Here is a 24,936-nt window from a genome sequence, read left to right on the forward strand (position 1 = left end):
ATCCACATTCCTTAACTCTAAACACCTGCATAGGCCTCTCCCATCAGATGTCTCTTCCAGGCCAGGTGTATGCAAAACTCAGCTCAGCAAAAGTCAGCTCAGTAGATTTTGTTTTAATGTCCTGGTAACCTCTTTACACTTCTGGAAAGGTAGCAGCCAGGCAATTGTTGTCTTTGCTACAAAAGGACTTTCTGATGTTACTTCTAAGAAACAGCAAGTTATTTCCTGAAAATTGCTCTTGTCCCTATTAGGATTACCTAAAGAAAGACATCTGCACAGGATGGCAACAAAAAGGGTTTCTTGCACATAGCTGGGAGAGTTGTTGCACCTGTTTTGCACAAAAATGAAGGCTGACCTTGACAGGTTCCTTTGCAAAGCTCTGCTCCTGTCCCTGATAGCCCTTAAGGCTAAAGTGGTTCCACCTGGGGTCAGGAGCTCCTTGGGAGATCAGGCTTGGTTCCCAGATGGTATAAATTAGATTGCTTTAGTAGAGTCAATAAAGCTAATCTTGTACATTTAAGTTGTTTTTTAGGCAGCTTTTTTTCCTGTCATTTGTGAAGGGGGTTATTTGTGTGTTTTGTTGATGTTATAGAGCTACCTTTTTAAAGCTCTTTAGAGATAAATGCTCGGCTTTTATTATTGTATTTGGGTGTTAATTGTGAAGTGAGTACTTTGGTTTTTTTTTTTTTGTTTATGAACATAAATTTTTATTTGAAATATGTGCAGATCTGTAGTTTCCTAAATTCTTTCATTTAGGAAGAATGGGGCTTTTAGAAAAACATATTTTCCTTTGGAAAGTTAGACCTATTAGATAGTAACTTTTTATGATTATGTATGTATAAGCTTTGAAATTCAATTTTATTAGGAGCATTGCTTGGTTATTGTATGTGACCGTTATAAAGGAGAAGCAGAAGCACTGTAAAGGCCCCAAAGGGTCTGTTTTGCAGTAGACTGCTAGATCTCCTTGTTCCAGATAGTGAGTATCCTTAATTCTTGTCTGATTGTGTGTTCTCAAACAAAACTAGTTATGTCACTTTTTTTCTTTAAAGCTTAAAAGTTCTGTTTTTTCTTCTTAGCTGAACTTTTTTTTTCCTGAAAATTGTTCTAATTCCTCTCCCTAACAAATCATCTCTGAGCAGACTTCAAATGTAGAAGTTTTTTATTTTCTGAAAGCTATATATAGACTTTTTTTGCACAGTAGGTTGAAAGTAATTCTCGTTAATACAACATGTTAAATCCTGATCTTGAAAAGATTTGGATGTGTGGGTTTAGGAGCTCTTCAGGATGGGATCTATTTGTTAAGAAGCATTTGTTTGGGACAATGAGGCTTGTGTATTAGGGTCTAGAACTGTTAATTTAAACACAGGTAATGAGTTTATGAGATGAGGTTATTCTGATATATAAGCCTATATATAAGACTACATTTCTAGGCTTCTACTCTTACCTATGCAACTGTTTTACTCCTAAATCCCAATGCCTTGTTTCTGCACAGTTCTGGGGTACTGTTTACTCCCTCTAGGATGTTATTAAGCCTCACTGGCAAGGAACAGAGTATTCATCTTTGATGGGTAGGTAGATTAAATATGCATACATAATAGTAAATATTTATTTACGTACCTGAGCTATTCTAATTAATGGTTGCATTTTTCTTTTAAATGATTTGAGTACTTTTTAAATGGCAATTAATTAGTATACATGGTGTGATTATGTATTTTATTCTGCTGCTGCTAGTACAGTTAAAGAAGCTGGAAACTCCATGTTCTTACATTTCTTTCAGGTTGGTAAATATTAGTTTGCTACTGTTTTTTGTGTGCCTGGGGATGCACAAACCAGCATGTCTCTGCTCTATTTCCTAGCACTTATTTACCAGCAGCAGAACTACCATCTAGGGAAATAAGACTCTGATGCTGCAAGCACTTCGTGAAATTTTTTAACTTTAAATTTTAACTTTAAATACACAAACTTGTTGTGGTCAGCAGTGGCACAAGGATTACATGCATAAGTTTCCAGGATTGGGACCTATAGGTCTCTCTAGTGACCTGCTTAGCTTGCGGTAATAACAGGGCAGCTCTCAATAGACTATGCAGAGAGATACTTAATGCCAGAGTTTGGCTTCGTAGGCCCTATGCAAACAGTGGTAAAGTGATTTATTTTTGCTCTGAATTATTGAAGTGCAGGAAAAACAGACAAGTCCTTTTTTGAAAAAGGAGACAGCCCCTCTGAATCAGTTGTGTTAGGTGTCATTAGGTGTCCACTGCAGAAGCTATGTGCAAAGAGGTTATAGAGATCCATATCTTCTTGTGCCTGAAAGGTCAACTGTGATGGCTGCAGGCATCTGTCTCATGGAATGTGGCTGCAGGAACCTCGTCTTGACGGTTGAGCCTGGAAAGCATCTCCAGTGTCATTATCCTTGCAGAAATATATTGGGCTTAAAACCCATTACTATTACTGCATTGAATGGGGATCTGGAAACCAGACAAGTTTTCTGTTGGTCACATAAGTGCTTTGAGCTCTCCCTTGGCTTGAGGAATGCTCTGGCAATTTGTATTGCTTTTGGGTTTGTGAGACCAATATGGTAGGAAGTAAAAACTTTAGAGAACTCACTCCTGATTCCAAATCTGGGTGAGATACCTTCAGAGACACGGGGTTCCGTAGCTGATCTGATTAGAAGCTGCTAGCAACCAGAGGAAAGCTTTTGTCTACTTCTAAAGATATTAAAAAGTAAGGAGGAGCTCATACCTTGACTGGATCAGACTGAGTTTGAGGCTATCAACTCAGACTGGCTTGATGGGAAAGGCCCTAATGAAGGAGTGAGACAATTAGTGCCAAGGGATAAATCCTGCATGGACAGGTCCCTTGTTCTCTCACCCCTGCACTCCCCTCTGTCAACAGCCCAGAGTCAAAGCAAATTGGGAAAAATACGGTTAGTTTCAGAGCCACCAGAAATCCAAATGATATTTCATCATAGGTTCTAGGCCAGCACACTAATTTATTGAGTGCTATCACAGTGCTATTGGAAGTGGCCCCATGTGCTAACTTGGAAATAGATCATGATAAAAATAAGTGATCCATTATTGCCAGGTTAATGTGCTTTACTATACAACTCTGCCAGCTCAACAGAAACATCACTACATAATAATAATGATGCCTCCACAAACAGAAGCTGGAGGAGGGGGAGAGGAAATGAGACTTCAAGCCCCAGGATAGTATGGAAACTCCCGGGCAAAAAGCATTGGGCTTTCTGTTCATTTAAAAACTTTCAAAAAAAAAAAACTGAATTAAGTCTTGAAAAGCAAAGATGTTAAGGAATCATTAATTCAAAGTAATGAATGCCTTTTTTTTTCCAGTTCATCTGCCTGATTAGGAGGGTTGATAACCATGAAATTCACCAGATACTCGCTACTGTTTCATTTCTCAAGAGCTGACAGGGCTGTTCAGATTTGGATGCACTTTGCTGATAATGTGGATGAATCAAAAAAAAAGTCTTCCTGCCTGGCACATGGGCTCCTGCAAGCTTGAAAGAGACTGATGTAGACAGGCAGGAGGAGGCCCAGGCTGCATGCAGTGCCTGGGACATGAATGCAGAGGGAACAAAGCAGTGAGTGCAAGAGGCAGGCAGGGTGTTGTTTGCTGAGATGGTGTCACAAATGGGGAGAGGAACACAAATAGAGTTAGGGGAGTGTGGTAGTGATGGTGTGTGTGAGCTAAGGGCAAGGGATTGTGCACAGGTAGTGCCCTTGGTGGCTGGGAACAGAGCTCTGACATGTGAAGAGGAATAAGTGTGTGATGGCAAGTGCATTGCCACATCCCAGGGACTGTGCAGGTAGGGGATGGGGAGTGATGGGGGTGATGCTCATGTGAGAGGTGGCACAACCATGGTGCCAGGGGAAGGGAGCATTGGAAACTCATTGTGTGAATAGAAGCCAGGAGAAAGTTCTGTCTTTGCAATTCTTCTCCTTTATCAGGCCCTGGATGCAGGGTGGAGACCGCAGTCTCTTGTAAGCTGCATTGCTTTACCTGTGTTTTGTTTTGCATCCTCTGGGTGTGACATGTTTGTCTCTGGCACTGTGGAAAGCTCTTGCAGTTGGTATGCTTTCCTGGATATTTTTAGCAGGTGCTTTGCATTATAAATCCTGCTGGCTTTAACACTGCTGGGTAGACTTAGTATAATTTACCTTTGGTTTAACAAGAAATAGGAGCTGACTCAGGGATTAAGGTGTGTCAAGTCAACACAAAAAGTAAAGCAGGGGAGGATTAGTCAGATAAATTAATGTTAATTGTGAGAATGGTGCAGGGGAAGAGGAAATGAAACCTCCTTTACTCCTCTCCCCTTGAAGGTACAACTTGTGTTGCCAGTGCTGACCCCAAAATACATCCTGTCAGGATGTGTCTCTGTAGTTTGTAGAGATTGCAGCCCTTCCTGCAGAGCTTGTTTATTGCCCAGGTTTTTGAGTTGCATCTCTTAGCTCAGTAAGTTCCTGCTTGGGTTTCTAGATGGCAGCCCTCCACTGCATCTCATGGTGCACAGCTGCTGTGCAGTATGGATGTGAGCAGATCCTGGCTGCTGACAGGATGCATTGGGAGAGGTTTTATTTGACATGGATTACCTACTTGAGCAGCAGGATTGCCCTTACAGCCTCCAAACAATTTAGCCATGCTCAGAAATAATTTTAGTGCTTCAAACTTCTCCATGCAAATCTGTGTTGGGAGGGAGGATGCTGTTGAACAAACATAGATGCTCTTTAAATATAGGTTGTTGTCACTTTAGTGAAAGGGAAGTATTGATGGCTGCAAGGCAATAGTGATGTGGTAGCACTGAAAAAATCTAAAATCTACATGGGGGGGAGGGGATGGTCTTCCCTGACCACTTGCTGCTTTTTTTTTTAAGTAAAAGACCCTGAGGATTTCAACACATGAACAAATTGTAAACCTTCTCTTTCCTGATAGTGAAATGCGTTATGTTTAAACTGTTGGGGTCCATGCTCTTGCTATACAGTAAAGGTTCAGTGCTTTATCTTCCAATGAGCATAGGGTAAAGCTACCTTGTGGTGTTATCTCCTGTTTAGCATAGAATTTGTATGTGTATGTGGGTAGTTGGAGGAAAGCCACTATCAGACCCTTTAGGCTTTCATGTTGCTCTGTTTATATCCCCCATTTCCTGGCTAGTGTCAGGTTTTGGACAGAAGACAACAGAAGTAAAGATGGCTGAGTGTTTTATCCTCTTTGCTTCTGTTCTACCTGTGCCCTGCCCTCATCAGGAATAAACAGCTATAACAGACCTTGAAACAATAAATTCCATAGCCTCAGGTTGGTTTCTTATGAATTATTGTCCTCATTGAAAATCTCTATTTTCCTTCAATTCTTTTTCTACTGACAAGATGTGAGGATTAATTTAGAAGGAGATAATGAGTGGTTGCATGTGCACATGGACATGTACATGTTCTCTTAAGGTAATGTAAAAATTGTGATTAGCTGTTTAGATTAGTTATGCCTCAAATTTCTAATCAAAAATAGATGTTTGCAGTGCTAGTCACAGCATTTCCTGCAAAATCCAAAAACACTACTCCTGCCACTGTCAACTGGTAGAAACCTCTGATAAAGAGCAGAGGAAGGGAAGGGTGATGGGGTGAGGGCTGCAAAATGCATTAAAGTCAGCACAGGACAACTGCAATGGATGTTTAATCCTTGTTGTGACTGTTGTGCTGCGGACCAGGAGTGGTGTTGCTTCATGCTGTTTGTATGGAGTCCTAGCAAGCACCAGGGTGGAGATGAAGAAAGATGTAGTTGCCAGACTTTTAAGCTGTATTTCATGAATATCAAGGCATGAGCTGCTGTGCACTGGTTCATGATGGAGCAGGTATCTGCAGTCTGGACTTGGTGACTATGGTGCTGGGCCAGGTAGGTCCTATGCCATAGTCAAAACAATCTGAAATACTGTTTTTGTGGGAAAGGAATTTGCAGGTGTCTTTGTGCTGTTTCACATCTCCCTGAGTTAGAGATAATGAGGAAAACAGCGGTAGAACCAAAAACTTGAGCAAGGTCGAGATAAATTAACTTGGCTGCAGTGTTAAAGATGAGCTTTGAGCAGTGGCCAATTGCTGGCTGGCTCGAGGCGTGTGTCTGAGGGTCTCTAACCAATTGTAAGGCAGGTTTGGGCATGTGGACAGCATGTGGGGCTACAGGGAAAGTATATGTAGTAGTGAAAAAGGGGCAATAAAGGTCTCCTGTTCAAGAGCCATCAGGAGTCCGTGTCTTGCATCCCTTCAAAGGGTGACCACGACATGATAGGGGAGAAGCAGCACTGCACGAGCATCTGAAGGGAACCCAGCCGAATGAGTCGAGCTCACAGCTGGACTGCAGCTTCAACCCTGGGACATGACCTGGAGGACAGGTGAGCAGCTGGGCATTGATCATGGGAGCTAGCCTTTTGGCAGAGGAAGAGGCTATAGTGAAACTACTAAAGCAACTCCTAATAGAAAGGGGAGTAAAAAAAAATGATCTGTTTAAGATGAAGCTATTATTGAATTTTTTGTGAAAACAAGGGCTCCCCTCAATGGCTTCCACAGTATTAGATGTAAAAACTTGGGACCAAGCGGGGGAAAAAAACATGGGAAGCAGCGTCCCGTGGGGATACTAATGCTGCTGAGGTGATGACTACATGGCAGCTGGTGACAGAGACTTCAAGATAGTGGCAGGCAGAAAAGGAAGTACAGAACGCCACTGCCCAGGCAATAACAGCAGCCGAACTGAGATCAGAGCCTGCAAGGTCACCAGAGCAGTGCAATTTGATAGACCTTGGGGAAGACAAGGAAGAGGGCCGCGGACTGCTGCAGCAGAGCCCCTCCCCACTGACCCCCTCGGCTCCTGCCTTGCCTACCCCCTGATAATGCTTCCCTAGGGGCCCGAGCTTTTGACCCGCGGGAACAATGGGAGCTGGTGTGCTGGGAAGCGCTAAAAGATGGGGACCTGGTAGGAATGGCTTTCTTGGTGCAGGTGCGACCCAATGGTCCAAATGAATATAATGCCTTCCACTGGGACCTAATTAAAGAGTTGAGAGACTGTGACTGCATATGGATTACATGCACCACTTACTCAGTCACTGTTAGAAAATGTTATGACTGGTCAATTGTTGGTGCTGTACGATTGTCGCCAGCGCTGCTGGCTGCTGCGTTTCTCCAGTTTGGGCGTCTGCCCGCATGCACTGGGCACTGCCATGTTCTGCCTGCTGCTGCGAACAGGCCCGCTGCCCCGCGGGCCCCTGCTCTGTCTGCCCTGCGAGGCCGGGCAGAGCCGTGCACCGCCCATGCTCCGCGACAGCCCACACGGCCACAAGAGCCGCCCCTGCCGGGTCGCCCCCCCAGCCTGCCAGCCCCTCTGCTGGTGCTGCGGGCCGCTGCCGGCAGCTCGGCCAAGGGTGTGGGTGGATCCCCTGAAAAGGCAGCCACAGATCCCAGCAGCTGAAAGAAGTTCTCAAAGAATGTGGTGCTGTAGGGGTTTCATTCCATGTTGGAATTTCATTAGTATCTCTAGTTTGTAAAATTCCATTGAATGTCAAAGGACCAATTGGGAATGACTGTAGTGTATTGCTGCTAGGATGATCAAGTACAACTTCGACCAGATTGTTTGTTTTGTCAGGGATAATTGATGCCGATTATAATGGACAAATCTAAGCTATGGCTTGGACACCATCTCCACCATTGTCAATACCAAAGGGAACTAGAATTGCTCGATTGATTCTTTCCGGAGCAGTAGTCTGCAGGAGTTGGTTCAAGAACAACTCCAACAAGGACATATTGTTCTGACAAACAGCCCATGGAATTCACCAGTGTTTGTCATCAAGAAGAAGAGTGGGAAAGGGAGATTACTGCATGATTGGCAACGAATCAATGCAGTGACTGAGGATGTTGCAGCCAGAAAGCAAGGGGAAAAAAAGGGGAGGGGGAGGAGAAAAAAAGAAAAAAAACAGTACCTTTGAATATTGTAGCAGACTCGCAATATGCTGTAGATGTTGTTCAGTGCATTGAGAGGGCACATTTGACAGACATCCCAAAGGGAAACTTAGTTTCTAAAATTTAAGGAGCTGCTGTTTTTGGTAGAGTAGTGAGTGCACTTGTATTATTCACATGCAGAGCCACACACCATGTTACCTGGTATTTTTGCAGAAGGCAACCCCCACGTTGACCAGCTAACTAATACGACCCTGACTGCCCTGGTGCCTAAGGTGCTGGAGCAAGCACAGTTATCCCATGCCTTTTTCCATCAATCCGCCAAAGCCTTGGCGAAACAATTCGCTATATCGATCACTGATGCCAAATTGATTGTCCAAACATGTCCTGATTGTCAACAACACATTTCGACCCCGTCTTTAATGGTAAACCATAGAGGTCTATGGTCCTTACAGTTATGGCAGAACGATGTAACGCATATTCTAGAATTTGGTCACTTGAAATATGTTCACGTATCGGTAGATACTTTCTCTTATGCTATTTGGGCGACAGCTGCAGTGGGTGAAACTAGTCGCCGTGTCTAGGCTCACTTCCGTGTCGCTTTCACAGTGCTAGGCATCCCAAAGGAAATAAAACCTGGCAGTAGCCCTGCCTATGGTAGTCACTCGCTTCAAACCCTTTTTCAAACTTGGGGTATCCGACACATCACGGGCATTCCTCGTTCCCCCACGGGTCAAGCCATTGTAGAGAGCACACATCGCACCTTGAAAACACTGCTAAATAAACAAAAAGGGGGAGACACCCAGGAAACACCACAGAACAGGTTGGGAAAGGCACTTTATGTAATGAATCACCTGTCATTACCCTTTCCTCACAAAGAGGTACTGCCCATAGTAAAACATTACAAAAATATGAATTCTGCTCTGTCACAGGTGCCACAATCAGAGCAGGCATTAGTGATGGTAAAAGATTTAAATACAGGCCTTTGGGAGGGACCCCAGCCTCTTATAACTTGGGGTCGAGGGTATGCTTGTGTCTCCACAGGTCACGGACCAAGATGGGTACCAGCAAGGGGGGTAAGGCCATGGTTGGCCGCCTCCTCACAATCGCCACTGTCATCAGTTATTGCCAGCCCTGGGTCTCCATCCAACCACACTGCAACATCTGGGTCACCCTCGCCAACATGACAGGACAAGAAGCGATGTGCCTGTCCTGGGCTAGTGCTAAGGACCTGTTTACGACACGTCTGGTGGGGATCCCGGCAGATAACAAAGATTGGACTGTCTACTTACCGCAAGCACCCCTAGAGCCACAGGAATTAGATATCCTGGGATGTGAAACAGCAACAGCATGTGCAAGGTTTAATTGCTCAGGCAAAAAAACAAATCATGAAACAAATGGTCAATGCCGCACTTGCTCCTTATTGCAATGCATCTCTTTGCTATAATTATACAAAACTATAATAGCATCCTTCCTTGCACCAGGAGCCGCTCTGCTCGGCTGTGGGATCGACTGTGGAACGGACGCCCCTAGGTGCACCCCGAGCATTTTTTCCTCGGAGGGGTCTCCACTCTCAGCCGCTCACCACGGGAGTAGACGAGGACCTCCTGAAGCCGCGGACAAATTATTTTAAGTGATATTTTCTTGTGGTATGAATGAGAAGTGCAAGAGGCCTCTTTGCGTGATTGTGCTGTGCGAGTGAGAAGCAGCATCGCTGCGAAGCAACATCCCTAGCGCTTAGTGGCTTGTTGACTGATGTAGATTCTAGTAGGCACGCTACTTTACAATCGTAATTCTGCATGTGATTTTCACCCTGTTGCTTATTGTACCTTGCTTATTGCAGTGTCTGCGGTGCTTGATAGAAAAATCTATAGAAAGCGTTTGGTTGATTGAAAATAAAAAAGGGGGAATTGCGGGAAAGGAATTTGCAGGGAGTTTTGTGCCGTTTCACACGTCCCTGAGTTAGAGATAATGAGGAAAACAGCGGTAGAACCAAAAACTTGAGCAAGGTCGAGATAAATTAACTTGGCTACAGTGTTAAAGATGAGCTTTGGGCAGTGGCCAATTGCTGGCTGGCTCGAGGCGTGTGTCTGAGGGTCTCTAACCAATTCTAAGACAGATTTGGGCGCGTGGGACTATGGAGAAAGTATATGTAGTAGTGAAAAAGGGCAATAAAGGTCTCCTGTTCAAGAGCCATGAGGAGTCTGTGTCTTGCATTCCCTTCATGTTTTCATGAAGGCTGTGCTTCTAAATTCTGTACACCATGTATCTGAATGGGGTGGCACTGCATGGGCCTGAGGTGCCCTCATAGAGTTAAGGACAGCTGCCATCCTCTCTGTTCATTCATTTAATTTGTCACCTCGGTTAAATCCAGCCCTGGTGCTTGGAACCATCTTCTCTGGTAGTATACATGAGCTTCAGGGAAGGCATTGCTAAGATGCCTTCAGAGACCATTTAAAAAAAATCATTTTCTGTAAGAAAAGCAAAGAATAAGTGGAAACATTTGATTTCTCTCTCGACCCCCCACCCCACGGTGCCAAGAAGAGAGAGGAGGGATGATGCTGGTGCCGATGGAATAGGAAGCCCTTATCATTGTGCTTGGAGACTAAACCAATGAAAATCTCAGTTATACAAAATGCTTTACATCTGATCTTTCACTGTAAATGTCATAGAAAGAAAGGATCTCTCTGATATTTCAAGGAGCAGCAAAATCTGCGATGACGTGTTGGTATCAAGATTTGCATATTTATTATAGATAAGCTGTCAAAAATGTATGTTGTCAATTTCACCTTACACTCAGAATTTAATGATGCACATAAAGGATAAAAAATCTTTAATATTAATATGATTTTAGATTATAAGACTTCATTGTGGATATCAATCACCTAAACCTTAAGAACATGTCACTCAAGTTGATATAGTTTATAGAAAATTAATGTAATCCATTCTGTATGATCTATTGCCATATCGGGGGGTTCAGGAGGTGGGATGGGGAGTGTAGGCAGAGGGCTGACTTGTTATTTTGCCATGTTCCCTTAGGTACATTAAGTTCCTTGAGTACATTAACTCTTGCTGACCTGGGACATGTTTGTCTTTCCTATAACTGTTTAGGCATTGTACAAACTCTAACTCAAAGGAGAGTTTCCTGTTTTGTTGATGGCCCTGGGTTGTGTCAGTGCTTGCATGAGCAGATTATGTTTAAGCAACAAGACCTATTCTTGGAGAAATCAGTAGCTGTAGAGGGGATGGGCATTACAGCTTCCAAGTGTCTGAAGAGGAAGAGCATTCAGGAGAGTAGCTGAGTAGTGTAAGCACCTCCTGTGACTGGAGGTAGCTGCAGGACTGTGGCCTGTAAAAAAAGAAAATAGGGCTGAAGGTGAGATTTTTCTTAAATTCATCTGTTAATAAATTATGGAAAAGTCACTAGTGCTAGTGCTTGCAGGAAAGCTTTGCAAATACAGGGCTTGCCTCTTTCATCTTTTCCTGATCTTGCAGAAGGTCCATTCATTCAAAGCATCAGTAAATTGACCTTCTGCCCATGAAAAGGAGGTGTAACAGGTTGGCAGATGGTATTCAGAGAATGAGGATCAAGGTTTAGGTCTCTTACTAGGACATGGGGTATGCCTTGTTGCAGTCTATTACCTACTGCAATTGATGAGAGCAGTTCCAGTGGATATTGCATACACAAACAATTTGTTGAACCTATTTCAAGTTTCTTCCTTTGAGTAGGGAGATGAGGTGAAACCGTTGCCAGTGCTCCCTTGCAACTCTACTGTTATAAATGACTGAGTCCCAAATAGGATAACAATCAAAGTTTACAATTTATTAAACGAATAGAGGCAAGCAAACAGCGCTGGGTGCGCCGTGAGTCTCTGCTCCACCAGGACGCACACCTGTTACGTAAGGCGGCTGGTTTTTATGCTCCTAGGCTAATACATATTCATTACTACTTCTAGAAGAGGCAGGGTTATTATAATTGGTTTCCCGAATCCGAAGTCCTCCCAGGTGCGCCTGCTTATCAGTCTCTGTTAGTCTCTCGGGGGCCACTTGCACGGGGAGGCTCATATTCTTCCTCCTTATCTAGTGGTCTCTTGGCCGGCTCTCAGAAGTTACTGCACGTCTGTGCAGAGTCAGCAGTTTTTCTCTGAAGAAATCCCTTTGTTCTCTTATCACCTAAACCCAGGCCTGAATGTTAACCCTTCAAATCCCTTAGTGGCACGAATTGCTGGACCATTCCTTACAATTCCTCCCCTTCTTTTTAATATCATCAATTCGTGTCTCTTCTTCAACCTTTGTTAGTAACAATTGGATTTCATCAGTCAGTTCTCGGGGTGTACATTTCTTAAGCATCATTATTGACACATCACCTTTTCTCTCCCGAAGTCATCACAAATTGGGTGCTATTTATTATTCGCAGTACCAACAACGTAAAGCAAGGTATCATACAAGGTATAAACAATAACGGCATTACACCACATAAAAATAAAAATAACATCCTTTTAACCCATGGTCCACCGGGCAACCACGAAAAGAAATCCCAATCCATACCCTTCCAAGTTTGTACTGGGACGTGGGCTAACTTCCTAATTTCCTTTGTTATCTGTTTAACCACTTTTCCATTATCATCAATTTGTAAACAACAATTAGAATCGTTCAGTTTTCCACACACTCCCCCTTCTTCTGCTAGTAAATAGTCTAAGACCATTCTACGTTGAAAGATAGCATTCCTCATCTGAGTGGATTGATCAGCCAGAAGATCCAAGGCCGTCGCTGTTTGATTGGTTACAACTTCGAGGATAGCTTGCAACCTAATTATTCGGTTCAAATTATAAATAGGTTCTCGGGCTCCTGATACCACCTCATTCGGGTTCCAGGTAGCTGGCCCATAATGCTGTATGATTCTTTCAGGAGGCCATTCATCCTTTCCCCATTCTTGGGCACTACCCCCAGCTAAGGAAGTATCAATAGATCGTTTCACTCTGTTCAGGTCATCATATCATCTTATTCCTAAATGATTTCCTTGTGTTTGTGACAATAAAAAGAACAAGGGTCTTATGTACCCCACATAGCATATTCCCGACCAGTTTCCGGGTAGCCTCTTGTAAGCATGTTTGCCACACACCCAATAATGTCCCTTTAGGGCCCACGTCCCGTTTGGAAAAGGACCATCCCATCCCTCTTTACCCTTTGGGGCGTGATAATACAGAGTGTCCTTGTTACCGAGTGGTCCTGTTACAATGTCTGCCCCGTTTGTACTCGTATATGCGCACTTCCAAGCTCCCACGTTGGGATTCCACTTACAGTCACAATTCAGTTCTCTTTGGCGGCCTGTCATATTATAAGCTGACCAGAAATGTTTAAAGAACACTCGCCTCCCATTCTCATTCTGCCATTTCCAACGATAGACCCGCACCACATGCTATTCCTTAGAGGTGTTATCACAGTGATAGCTCAAGATTTGACCATCGAATTGTCCCCCCGCTTGTGCTCTTGCCACAGTTTCACATCCGGATCCAAAAAATTCTCAATATGAGCATTTCGGCCAAGTCCCATTTCTCAGCTGAACATGTGTGGCGTTCCATTTCCCACTACGTGCTGTACAGCTTATAGGACTACATCCAGGATCGGTACAATCATATCCGGGGGACAGAGTCCAATTGCAAATGCTTTTTCCCACCGCCACTGTTCCTGTTCTGTTCAAGCAGTATACACCCCAAGCTGACGAGTACAACTGCCATGGACCTCCTTCCTCTTTCCAAAATTGCGTCCCATTATGAACTTCGCTCAAATTCCTGACCCACCACTTGGGTTCGACCGGGCCTGCTACCCAGGGCCAACTTTCACTTCCCCCCCGGTCCTCCACAAATCCAGCAGTTACTAAGGTTAAAGGCCTTGGCCACTTCCTCCCCCAAAGTGAAAAAGTTATTCCTCCGTTCCTGCCCATGGCCCAATTGCCCCTGTAAAAACAGTACCAGGAAGTATAGCATTTCTTATCCTTTTTCACCGTCCAATCTTGAGAGTGTGGGAAGCGCCTTCAATCATGGGGTTGGGCCCGCTTTCAGAGCTTGTGTTACCATTCAGCCCTTCGGGGTGATCCAGCTCCTGGAAAAACTAATCACAATTTTATTATGGGTTTAAAAGGTTCTCATGTTATTTTTCTCAGGACAACCTGATCTTAGCACGGGAGAAGTCCGGTCGAGGCACTCTCACTCGGCGGTCAATACCCATAGGGGTTGCCTCCCTCGGTAGACCATACACACCGCAGTGGAGGGTCCTACCCCGGTCTTGCCTTCTCCCTTTCCTCCCTTCAGCCTTGTCCTCTTTATCCAGTGCCCTTAATTCATGCAGAACCTCATTGCTGGGATATCAGTTCCTCTTTAGTCTCAGTTTCAGTTCCCCAGGAGTGGACTCAACCCTCCAGGCTTTGGTAGTTATTGGTCCTTTTATTCTGGATGCGTGGGTCCAACCCCTTTCTGCTGTTCTCACAGCTGTTTCAGTAGTAAGTAAAACAAGGTACGGTCCCTCCCATCGGGGGTTCAATGATTCTTCTCTCCAGGTTTTTATTAAGACCTTGTCTCCTGGTTGTATTTTATGAATAGCAAATCCTAAAGGTGGTGTTTGAGTCATCATCCCAATTTCTCTTAGCTCCTGTAATCTCCTTCCAATGGTAATTATATATTTCTGGATGCTATGATCCTCAACTACATTGTTCCCTAGGGGCATCCCTTGAGAATAAGGCATACCATATAACATTTCATATGATGATAATCCAGTCTCACTGTGTGGTTTAGTTCTTATGTTTAAAAGTGCCAATGGTAAGCATTTCATCCAGGGCAGCTGTGTCTCGATCATTAACTTAGCCAATTGTTGTTTTATTGTTTGATTCATCCTTTCTACTTTCCCTGAGCTTTGTGGGTGCCACGGAGCGTGGTATTCCCACTGAATACCTTTCAAGCGGTACATCCTTCGAATCTTTGTGGCTGGCGTATGTTCGATTATTTCCACACAATTGTGTTCCAATGGTCCTTCTTCTGGAACAGTTCCTAGAAATACTGCTGGATATAACAGGTTAGTCGTTTTCAAGGTTATGTCATCTTGTTCAGTTAGTATTGCCTGATATTTCATCATCCGGCTGGGTGATAACCAGTGCCCCCCCCCTTTTGTTCCAAAACGGTTGTTACCATATGTGGTCCAAAAACTTCAATATGTTTTCCCATTTGAAGGCAAATAATTTTCTACTATCTTTATCAAGAGCTATGCAAAAGAAGGCATCCTTTAAATCTATCACGGTAAACCATTTATATTTCCCTTTCACAAATGTTAACAATGTGTAAGGATTAGCTACTACCGGGTGAATGTCCTTTGTTATTTCATTTATTGCTCTAAGATCTTGTACAAATCTATACTCGCCATTTGGTTTCTTTACTGGAAAAACTGGAGTATTGTATTCCGATTTACATTCTTCCAGAATCTGATATTTGAGAAATTTGTCAATAATTTTCACTATCCCCTGCCTAGCTTCTATCTTAAGCGGATATTGTTTGATTCGAACAGGTTTGGCTCCTTCCTTTAATTCCGCCTTTACCAGTTGTGCCAGTTTCGACTTCCCTGGTACATCTGTTTCTCATACTGCTGGTATAACTGCATTTTCTACTTCTCTTGGAATATTAACAAAGGGTTTATCTTTGATCATTAGGATTTGTCCTACTTTGGACTCAGGTACCTTCATTATTAATTCTCCATCCTCAAAGGTTATTGTTGCATCTAAGTTGGCTAATAGATCCCGTCCCAAGAGTGGAATCGGGCATTCTGGTACATACAAAAATTCATGGGTTAGTTCCTTACCCCCAAAACGCAAACCAAAGGGTTGTAAGAATGGCCGTTCCTCCTCTTTCCCTGTGGCTCCAATTATTGTAGTCCTCTTAGTTCCTAATCGTCCTTTTAAACTACTTAACACCGAATATGTTGCTCCTATTACATTTACTGACTAATTAACACAGAGAAAGAAGCTCCCATAACCAACAGAAATTCAAGCCTCTGTCTTTGTTTCCTAGCTTTATTTCAGCTAGTGGACCTGCTAGGGTAGATGCCTCAGGTCCCCATCATTCCTGACTGTTGTAAGTTTGTCCTGCAGCCTAAGACAATTTCTTTCTGATATCAGGGGCCATTGCCCTGGAAAGAGGCTAGCCAATTGCCTCTGTTGTTTTTTTTTTTTTTTCATTGCATTTCAAAGTTGGTCCAAAAATTCAAAAATTCCATAAATTCCATAGGGGTTTCTTTTGGACCTTGTTGGAACAGATTCTCAATTCCCAATAGCCAATTTAACCAGATTTTGGTATTTACATAATTTCCGGGGTGATTAGGGTCTCAGTGGGGGGGTCGGTCAGGGGAATGCAATCGTTGACAGTTCCCTGAGCAGTCCCATTGGCAATCTGAGCTCACACAGGAACTCAGGTTGTTTTAAGAGTTAGCTGCTTTTCTGTTTCCATGACAACTCTCTCGGACCCATCACGGTCCCTCTGCCCCAGAGGGCTCGCACCCGCGATTTAGAGATCTCAGCCTCGGGTTGAGGCAGAACTATTAGCATTCCTACATCCTCTTTCCCTGCTCATTCAAGTTCAAACAGCTCTGTTAAATACTACATGCCACACAACCTTTAACACCTTCAACACCCCTTTTAACACTTCCTTTATCTTTCATCAGCCTGTACTTTTCTAATGCCAACACCAAAGGCTCAGTCAGGGGCCAACTTAATTCCAAACCTTTTCCCTCCAAGATGCTGAAACAACATATCACTATACAACATTTCATCCTATTTTCCTTCTCTCCTCAAAAACAACATTAATTGCAAGACACTGTTATAGTCGATTGATCCATAAAGTGGCCATTTAGCTTATATAGTGGCCACCATTGATTGCAATACTTAGTGAAAGTCCTCTTGCTTTCTGTGCCCCCATTTCTAACAATATCCTTCCAATGTGCCAATATGCACCCAAGGAGGCTTTTTTTTTTTTTTTTAGGACGTCTTTGTTTTGGATTTTACCCATTTCCTTGATTTCCCATTCCCTTTTATTTGTTTATATTAGTTACTGTCCCTTGTTTCAATTTCCACGCAAACCTTTTTATTGCAGGTTTTTACTATCTTTTCCTAATCTTCTTCCCAAATGTCCCAATTCTCTGGGATTAAACTCTTCTTTCCACACACAAACTTCACTATTTCAGATTATTAATGAGCCCCGTTCCAAACATAAATCCACAGGACTTCGGAAAAACACCAGAAGCACTCAGCCTTCTGTCTTCTAGACAAGCAATACCACCTTTTTTCACAAAATTTACATTTCAACAAGACCGAATTTCAAGCCGAATGCTAATTTTTCTCATGCACTTTGTTAGTAAGCCCACACAAAACAAGGAATCACTCCTGCGTATCCATCAATATGGGGGGTTTAAAAAGGTATTGAGGCCTAAATAAATTCGCTCTCCCCCTTCTTACCAAATTCCCAGGGCTCAGGCCCGAACCACCAAAGAAGTGACTCTCCGTTCTACAGCTTTGATAATCAGTCAGCCCCCCTCCCCCGATACTTGGGAAACTGACCAAACACCACAGCGAATATACCCGAACTTCTAAACTGTTACTTAGATAATGCTCCCACCTTCCTCTTTGTTACACTCAAAACATTTAAGAACAAAACAGGATTACAAGATGCACCACCGGGGGTGGATTGTTAGGATATAGAGGTGGTAGGTTATCCAATGACTCCCATTCATCATCTTTTTCTTTTTTTTTTTCTTCTTCTTCTTCAAACATCTCGTCTGCTTTTAGTGTAAATTTTGAGGCTGGAAAAGGACGTGAAGTCCTGATCCATAATCCTGCATAATCACTTTCCTCCTGGCTAAAAAGGTTCCTTTGAATTAACGTGTATATTTAAGGCCTGGCAAACCCAGTCTTCGAAGGATCCGAAAACGGGCCAAAAGACATGTGGTCTTAAAGGCTCCTTTGGCCATTCTATCATACAATACTGGACCATTTTTAATTTACTTTTTTCCTTTTCTGGGGCCCCTATCGTTCCAATTCCTAATCATTATCCCTAATGGACTTTCTGGTGGTATGTCTGGTAATTTGCTTCCTTTTCTCTGGTCCCGGGTCTTCAATTTTGTCTGACCCATCTAGGAATTTTACTGTGGCAATTCCTACAGCCCTTGGTTGCCTTAGTGAGAGTGTCTTGCAGGGGGTTTAGGACCTATCACCCACCCACGAATCCTATAGGAATCGCTTCGGTCCTTCAGTGGCCAAGTCCCTCACGGGAGATTGGAACCGCGGTTAGAAGACCTCCACAATCGCTTCAGAACTACGTTCTGTCTCAGTCACACTCTCACACACACACAGGCAACCGAATCCCACCCAACTGAACGGTATACGCCTTAAATACTTACGACTCCGTCGTCTTCGTTCGGATCTTCGCGCGCAGAATTACGGGCAAAATATAGTGCTGCAGCTGGCAAAGGGAGCTCATAAAAAAATCTAAATCTTTGCTTGCCCTTATTCAGGTTCAAGATGGTGTTAGTCCTGACCCGACTCAAACAGGAGCCACCAAATGGTGGGGGCGCCCCTCCTAGATCAAGTCAGAATTCAGGAACCAAGACCATCCCGGACGAGCCCCCAATTGTTATAAGTGACTGAGTCCCAAATAGGATTACAATTAAAGTTTACAATTTATTAAAAGAGTAGAGGCAAGCAAACAGCGCTGGGTGCGCCGGGAGTCTCTGCTCCACCAGGGCGCACACCTGTTACGTAAGGCGGCTGGTTTTTATGCTCCTAGGCTAATACATATTCATTACTACTTCTAGAAGAGGCAGGGTTATTATAATTGGTTTCCCGAATCCGAAGTCCTCCCAGGTGCGCCTGCTTATCAGTCTCTGTTAGTCTCTCGGGGGCCGCTCGGACGGGGAGGCTCATATTCTTCCTCCTTATCTAGTGGTCTCTTGGCCGGCTGTCAGAAGTTACTGCACGTCCGTGCAGAGTCAGCAGTTTTTCTCTGAAGAAATCCCTTTGTTCTCTTATCACCTAAACCCAGGCCTCAATGTTAACCCTTCAAATCCCTTAGTGGCACGAATTGCTGGACCATTCCTTACACTACTATGACTGAAAGAAACAACTTGGCTAAAATGATGTCCGACCAGTTCCATGCTCTGTCACAGGGGAGAAGTTCAATGTCCTAACAACACTATTACTCCTGGTGTACTGCTGGATCATAGCTCTGTTCTCTTGCTCCTTTGTTGGCCTTGTGTTCGGACTGTAACTGTGGTGGGGCATGGCTATCTTTCATGGAACCATGTAGTGCCCTATTTCTTGTTCCCCATCCCTACTGCAGTGTAGCCTGCTGACTTCCTCCTGCAGCTCCTCCACCTGCTGCCTGACTCCATCAGAGCACATCTTGCACAGGTGGAGCTCACACACTCTTCCACCCAGTAGTGTGGGCTGTGGAATTTCCAGCCCTGAACAGCACCTTCCCTGAGAGGAAGCTCAGTCTAGGTCGTGACCTCCATGTGCTCCACACTGGGGAGATAGCTCCTCACTGCTGCAGACTGCAGCCATCACCTCATCTTGCCCACCGTCCTCCTGACCATCTTAGAGTACATCTTTCTGCCCTCCTAATTTCCTGCAGGTCTCAGCCTGCTGGCTCAATTTGGACAAACAACAGCTGGCTGACAGCACCCTCGGGGCTGGGGCACGCAGAAAATGGCCGCCCGCCCCCCTCTGGCACTGCCCTGTTTGCATGCCCTGGTGGTGGCCATGTTGCGGGGCCACGCATTCAGTCCAGCCCTCTCCCGTCTGCTTTTTGGTGTTCAGTCCCCATTTGGAGGGAAATAATCGACTCTAAGCATCTGTGGGACCCTAGGATGCAAAGCTGGATAACGCCTAACTTTTATATTCCTCGTGTGAGCTGTAAGTTCTTTGAGGGATGCTTCCTGAATTTGGGGAGCATCCCTGAGCTCTGTCCCTGACATGGGACGGGGAGAAGGAGCTGCCGGCAGGGAGGTGTGATGCTGAAGTTCAAGCCTGAAGTGAAGATGGCAGAGCTTTCCTCTTTACACATCATAATACCTGCAGCAGACAGGTAGGGGAGCTCTTATATTCAGCATATGAAAGTACTTGAAAACCTTGGCTATGAAGACTGGATCAATGTGGTTGGTTATTGCTAGAGTTTATACACAAACATACTCTTATCTCTGAGAAAGACAGTCTGCACAGGTTCAATAAATCAAAAAAAAAAGGCAGGTAGGAATAAGGGAGGGTGGCTTAGAAAGGTGAAGATGGCTTAGAAAAAAAACCAAAACTGTGGTGGTAGTGCTTTAAAAAACACCTGCCTTTCATCATGGCTTTTGATGGAGCTAGGTTTCCACAGATCTTGTGTTAGCAGCATGGTTTGTCCAATATTAAGTTGGGGTGGAGGGGTGGTGTTGCATCTTGTTGCATTCACTTACGTGTAAGTGAATTGATAGATGAGCATCCTGAGTGTGTTTCCTTCTTTCAAATAGCATCAAAGCTGTAGTAGTACAACCTCTGTGCCTTGGCAAAATGCTGAATTGGGAGATCTTCCCTATGTGCCTCTAGAGCAATTGTGAAAACAATAAATTTCACGCTGCCTTATTTTGACTGCTGTTTACCTTTTGTTTTTTCCTTTCCCCTCCCTGCCTCTTTTCTCCTGCTTTTGCATATTTAGGCCACTTACTCATCTGTGTCACTCTCATCTATTTCCTGTAGGCCTCCTGCATAGTAGTATAAGCAATGAAATAAAGCACGTGTTTGGCTGATTAGATTCTCTTGCTTTGTGCATTTTCTCCTAGTTGTATCTGTTTATCTCTCTGTCTCCAATATCTGCTTTTATCTATTAGTATGTCTTTCTCATATTTTATCTGTTAATACCTCTTGTTCAGCTGAGGATAAACTCAGTGATAATTGCACTATAAAATGAAGAGTACACTACATGTCTCTTATTGCTCAGGGGTCTGTTAATTGGAATTTATAAAGTTCAATAAACAGTAATCCAGTAAGACCTAAACTCTTATTTATCTTAGAGGTAATATCCAGGCTGCCAGCAGCAAGCTGGAAGAGGCTGAGCCGCAAGCCTTGGTCGCACATGCAGAATGGATTTGTCTTTTTACCTCTGTAGCAGGTATGTGCAACTTTGAGTCTCCCAGCAGCCATGTCTCCTTGGTGGATCCTGATGGTGGGAGATGTTTTGCCCTGTTGGGGACGCTTTGAAGGAATGTGGTAATAAGTAACTTGTGTAAAGTGGGAGATGATTTTTTTCTTGTGTCTGGGCCTGGCTAGCAGATCTGTGTGGAGCTACTCATTCCTGTGGCTGCAGGCATTTTTCCTCTTTTCTATTGGACATTGTTAACTTAGAGAATTTAAAATGCTATTTTTCCCCAACCTCTGGATTCTGCCTTCTTGAATGTTACCTGTCTACTAGTAGTATCCGCTCCCCTCCTTCACTCATGCCTAAAGCATTGTTTATGAATAACACTGGGCATTACTGTCTGGTTTTCAAATCAGCCTGTGTTTTAGTGGAGGATCAGAACATCAGGAAGCTGATATTTTTTTCAGCATTGAGCTGTGAATTCTGCACATACAAATAGTAGGTTCCCTGCAATCCACTATGGTTCCAGCCAGTGCTGGAATACAGAAGTCACTGATAAGGTACTGGCCCTAAAGCTGTTGGGGAGCACAATGCAGATATGGGGTGAAATAGGGTTATGTTTCAGTGCCTCTTGTTGACTAACATGGGGCAAACAAGTGTTATGTAATACAATCCCTGTGGATGTTGTACCAAATATATCTTGGTGATAATGCAATTTAAATGGCAACATATTAACTGGACAGGATAAACAGATAACATGATACCTGATTATTGGATCAGTACATCAGTTTCGGAGCAAAAAGCAGTAGGAAAGTGTTGTACAGGGGATGCTGGGAATTGTAGGCAAATCACAGGAGGTGTCTGGCTGAGTTGCTACAAGCCTTTTGAAGCGTAGTAAGACTGCTAGCTGAAAAGCAAGGAAAAAAAAAAAACCAAGCCACAATTTGCCAAACAACCTTTCCTGGAAGTTTTCTGTTTTTCCCTGTAATAAGTTTGGTCTTTCAAGTTGAGTATATAGATAAACATGTCTAGAAAGCCCCTTTGAAAAAAGCATTTCAGTATATCAAAGTATTTCCCCAGAAACATCAGAAACTTTTCCAGAATACAGCAGTGTCTTTATTCCTGGTAAGTGGTTGTTGTAGAGCTGGTAGAGGATGCCTGGACTAGAGATTACATGGCTGAGATGAAGGGTGGGAGCCTCATTGTTTCCTAGCTCTTCTGCAGCTTCAAGAAAGACATTGTTAGCCCTTCACTAGAAAAATGAGGCTAATGCTGGTGGCTTCCATTATTAGAAGTGCCTCTAGTGCTTCTGCAGTATTGGGTTACCTAGATGCTCAAAAAAATAGTTTGATATTTGCCCCGTGGCATTTCCACCTCTGTTTCTGGAGGCTGGATTTCTCCTGGGCATGCCTATTTGTATCTTGAAATGGGTTAATATCATCCTTTGAAGATTTTGAAGTAGTGATATTATGGCAGTGGTTTCTACATCATTACCTATGCGTTGAGGAACTCAGTATGTTTATTTGTACTTGCTTTAAAATGGGTCTTGTTTATTCTTAGCTGTTTCCCTAACCTAAGCTTATCTCACTTGACATGCTCACCTTAGACTGACTCCTAGAGTAGTTATTCATGACCTGTTGGCTGAAGATGACTAAGATGTTAGGTGGCTCTTGAATCCTGATCTCAAAAGGGGTAGATGAGGTATTGAGAAAGAAGAACAGGGTGATCAAACAATGGGAAAGGGTGTTTTTTGTAAAGAATACCTAAAGTTAGGGTCCACTTTGCCTGGAAATCAGATGAGTGTTATAGGACTGTGATCAGTTTATAAAATCCAGAGTACTTTGAAGAAGGAGAGCAGGGGGCAATCATCCCTGTTCCCTCACAGCTTCATTTAATGCCGTTTTCTTGTTGCAATGTTAGATGAATAGTTAAAAAGCAACAGTAATCCCTCATGAAGTGGGTAGTTAAAGCATACAGTTCTCTGCTGCAGCACAATGGGGTTGGCAGGAGTTCTACAACAAAGTGTCTGGGCAAATATTCAGGTAACTCCACTCAAGGGTTTTTAGTCCCAGGCTGCTACCTTGGGGTCACCGAGTCTTTTGAGATGCAGGTAGCTAGAGGTTAAGAGTATACTATGGAGACAGAATGCATATTTGTCCTGTTCTTGTGCTTTTTCACTTAATAGCCATTACTGACCACTGCCAGAGATGGCATACTGGGATAAATGGCCATTGGGCCTGATCCAGCAGGCTGTGGTTATAAATAGCCATCCTGAGACCCTTCTCTCTGCATTCACTGGCTGCATAAATAACTTTGGGCCATCACATGCTGTTCTGAGAGCCTCAGCCATGCATCTAAAGTGAAGTGGGATGAAGCTCTGTCTCTGGGTCTATTCTAGGCAAGCAAAAAGTGAAAATGTAATGTTGAATGGCAAATGTTCACCAAAACCCTGTGGTGATGTTGGGCAAGGCAGTATATTAGGTGCTCTTTTTCTTTGACTGCTACTGTAATGGAAGGCTATTTACTGAAGAAAACTGGATTTAACTGAATATATCCTTAGTTTATTGCAATGTCACAACTGTAGCAATATCTTCAGTCCTTTCATACTTCACTGTAGTAACAGCTTAATATTAGGTGTTAGAACAACATATGTCCCTGATCTAAGAGTATTTGCTTTTTTATAGCTGTGGAAAAAAATGCAGGTTTTGTGGTGAGGAGAGAAAAGGGAACTCGATGTGAGCAACTTCAGTACAGAAATGGACAACATCCTACCCTTGATTCAAAGCTTCAAAGGAGTAAAGTGAAGGCTCGTTATGACCTGTTCTGTCAAATGAAGCACAGCAGTTGTTCAGAGGTAATACCCCTATATATTATCATACTTAAAAACAGGCAATGTCATAAACTTTTTGAAGCGTTTAACATACTACAGGAGCTGTGCAGGCTGGTGAAGTTACTAGTTAACAACTAACTCTAAATCACGTAGAGCTGCCAGTGCTATATTCTTTTCTGATGTATTCAAGGTGACCTGCCATTATTACTATAAACTATTTTTTTGAAGTAGGGAAATACATCTGCTCTGAGGTGGTGTGTAATGGCTTTTTAACAGTGTTGGGGCAGTGTTTCTTAGCTAGTAGTGAACGACACACGACACACGGCCTGCCAGGAAAAGAATGGGGTGTTGACCATCACCAAGGCATTGATGTCTTTTGTTTTAGTAACGTGGGAGGGTGAGGAGGGGTTTTGGTTTCATCAAAACCGTAAAGTGTTCAACCTGAAGACAGATAAGGGCTGTGGTACCTTCCCAGAGAGTCTTTACAGCCAGAGTGACAAAGTGAATGCTAGTCTTGCAAGAAGGGTTTGAAATGCCAGAAGCAACGCTGGCCTCTGTGGGCTTTACTTTTTCTTAAAGATGATACTTCCAGGAATAGAGATTGAGATTTTCCTATCTAACTTTTAAATAGGTGCCTAAAGTCAGACTTTCAAGGTATGATATATGGAGTAATAATTCGTGTCAAGAAGATGGTTGATGTTACTAAAGAAGGGGGAGATGTGGGAGTGTGGCCATGGGGTCGACAAGCCCCATGGTTGGTGATAACATCAGACTCTTAACAATGAGGCCATCAGGAATGTAAAGAGTTTAGAGGGAACAAAGAAGGGTGATTCAGGAGACACCTTGTTGTCTCGGGTTGCTTGTTCTCCCGCCGTTAAGGTATGGAAGTTGCTGGGGGTTTGTGGTTGTCGGGCGAAGTTGTTTGACCAATGAATAGTTAGTGGAAAAGGACTGCTGTGGGCGAATAGTATAAGAAGGGAGCCTGTCCTCAATATGGGATGCAACACGATATGAT

At 43.6% G+C, this 24,936-nt stretch overlaps 1 protein-coding gene and 1 long non-coding RNA gene across 6 annotated transcripts in view; both read left to right on the top strand.

Moving 5' to 3' along the window:
- The window catches only part of LOC310888764 (CUGBP Elav-like family member 4), an 815,597-nt gene that overhangs the window by 46,988 nt on the left and 743,673 nt on the right, over nt 1-24,936 (top strand). The gene's annotated exons all lie outside the window — the stretch shown is intronic.
- LOC310888597 lies at nt 498-10,662 on the top strand. 4 transcript variants are annotated; one of them, XR_014575964.1, is made up of 5 exons: nt 498-663; nt 866-976; nt 1,493-1,568; nt 6,270-6,391; nt 8,991-10,662. It is a non-coding gene; the product is annotated as an uncharacterized lncRNA (long non-coding RNA). The 4 variants fall into 4 exon arrangements; XR_014575966.1 differs by lacking the exon at nt 8,991-10,662 and adding an exon at nt 7,636-8,458; XR_014575965.1 differs by lacking the exon at nt 1,493-1,568.

The sequence above is a fragment of the Anser anser genome, assembly GCF_964211835.1.
Source record: "Anser anser genome assembly, chromosome: W".
Lineage (NCBI taxonomy): Eukaryota > Metazoa > Chordata > Aves > Anseriformes > Anatidae > Anser > Anser anser.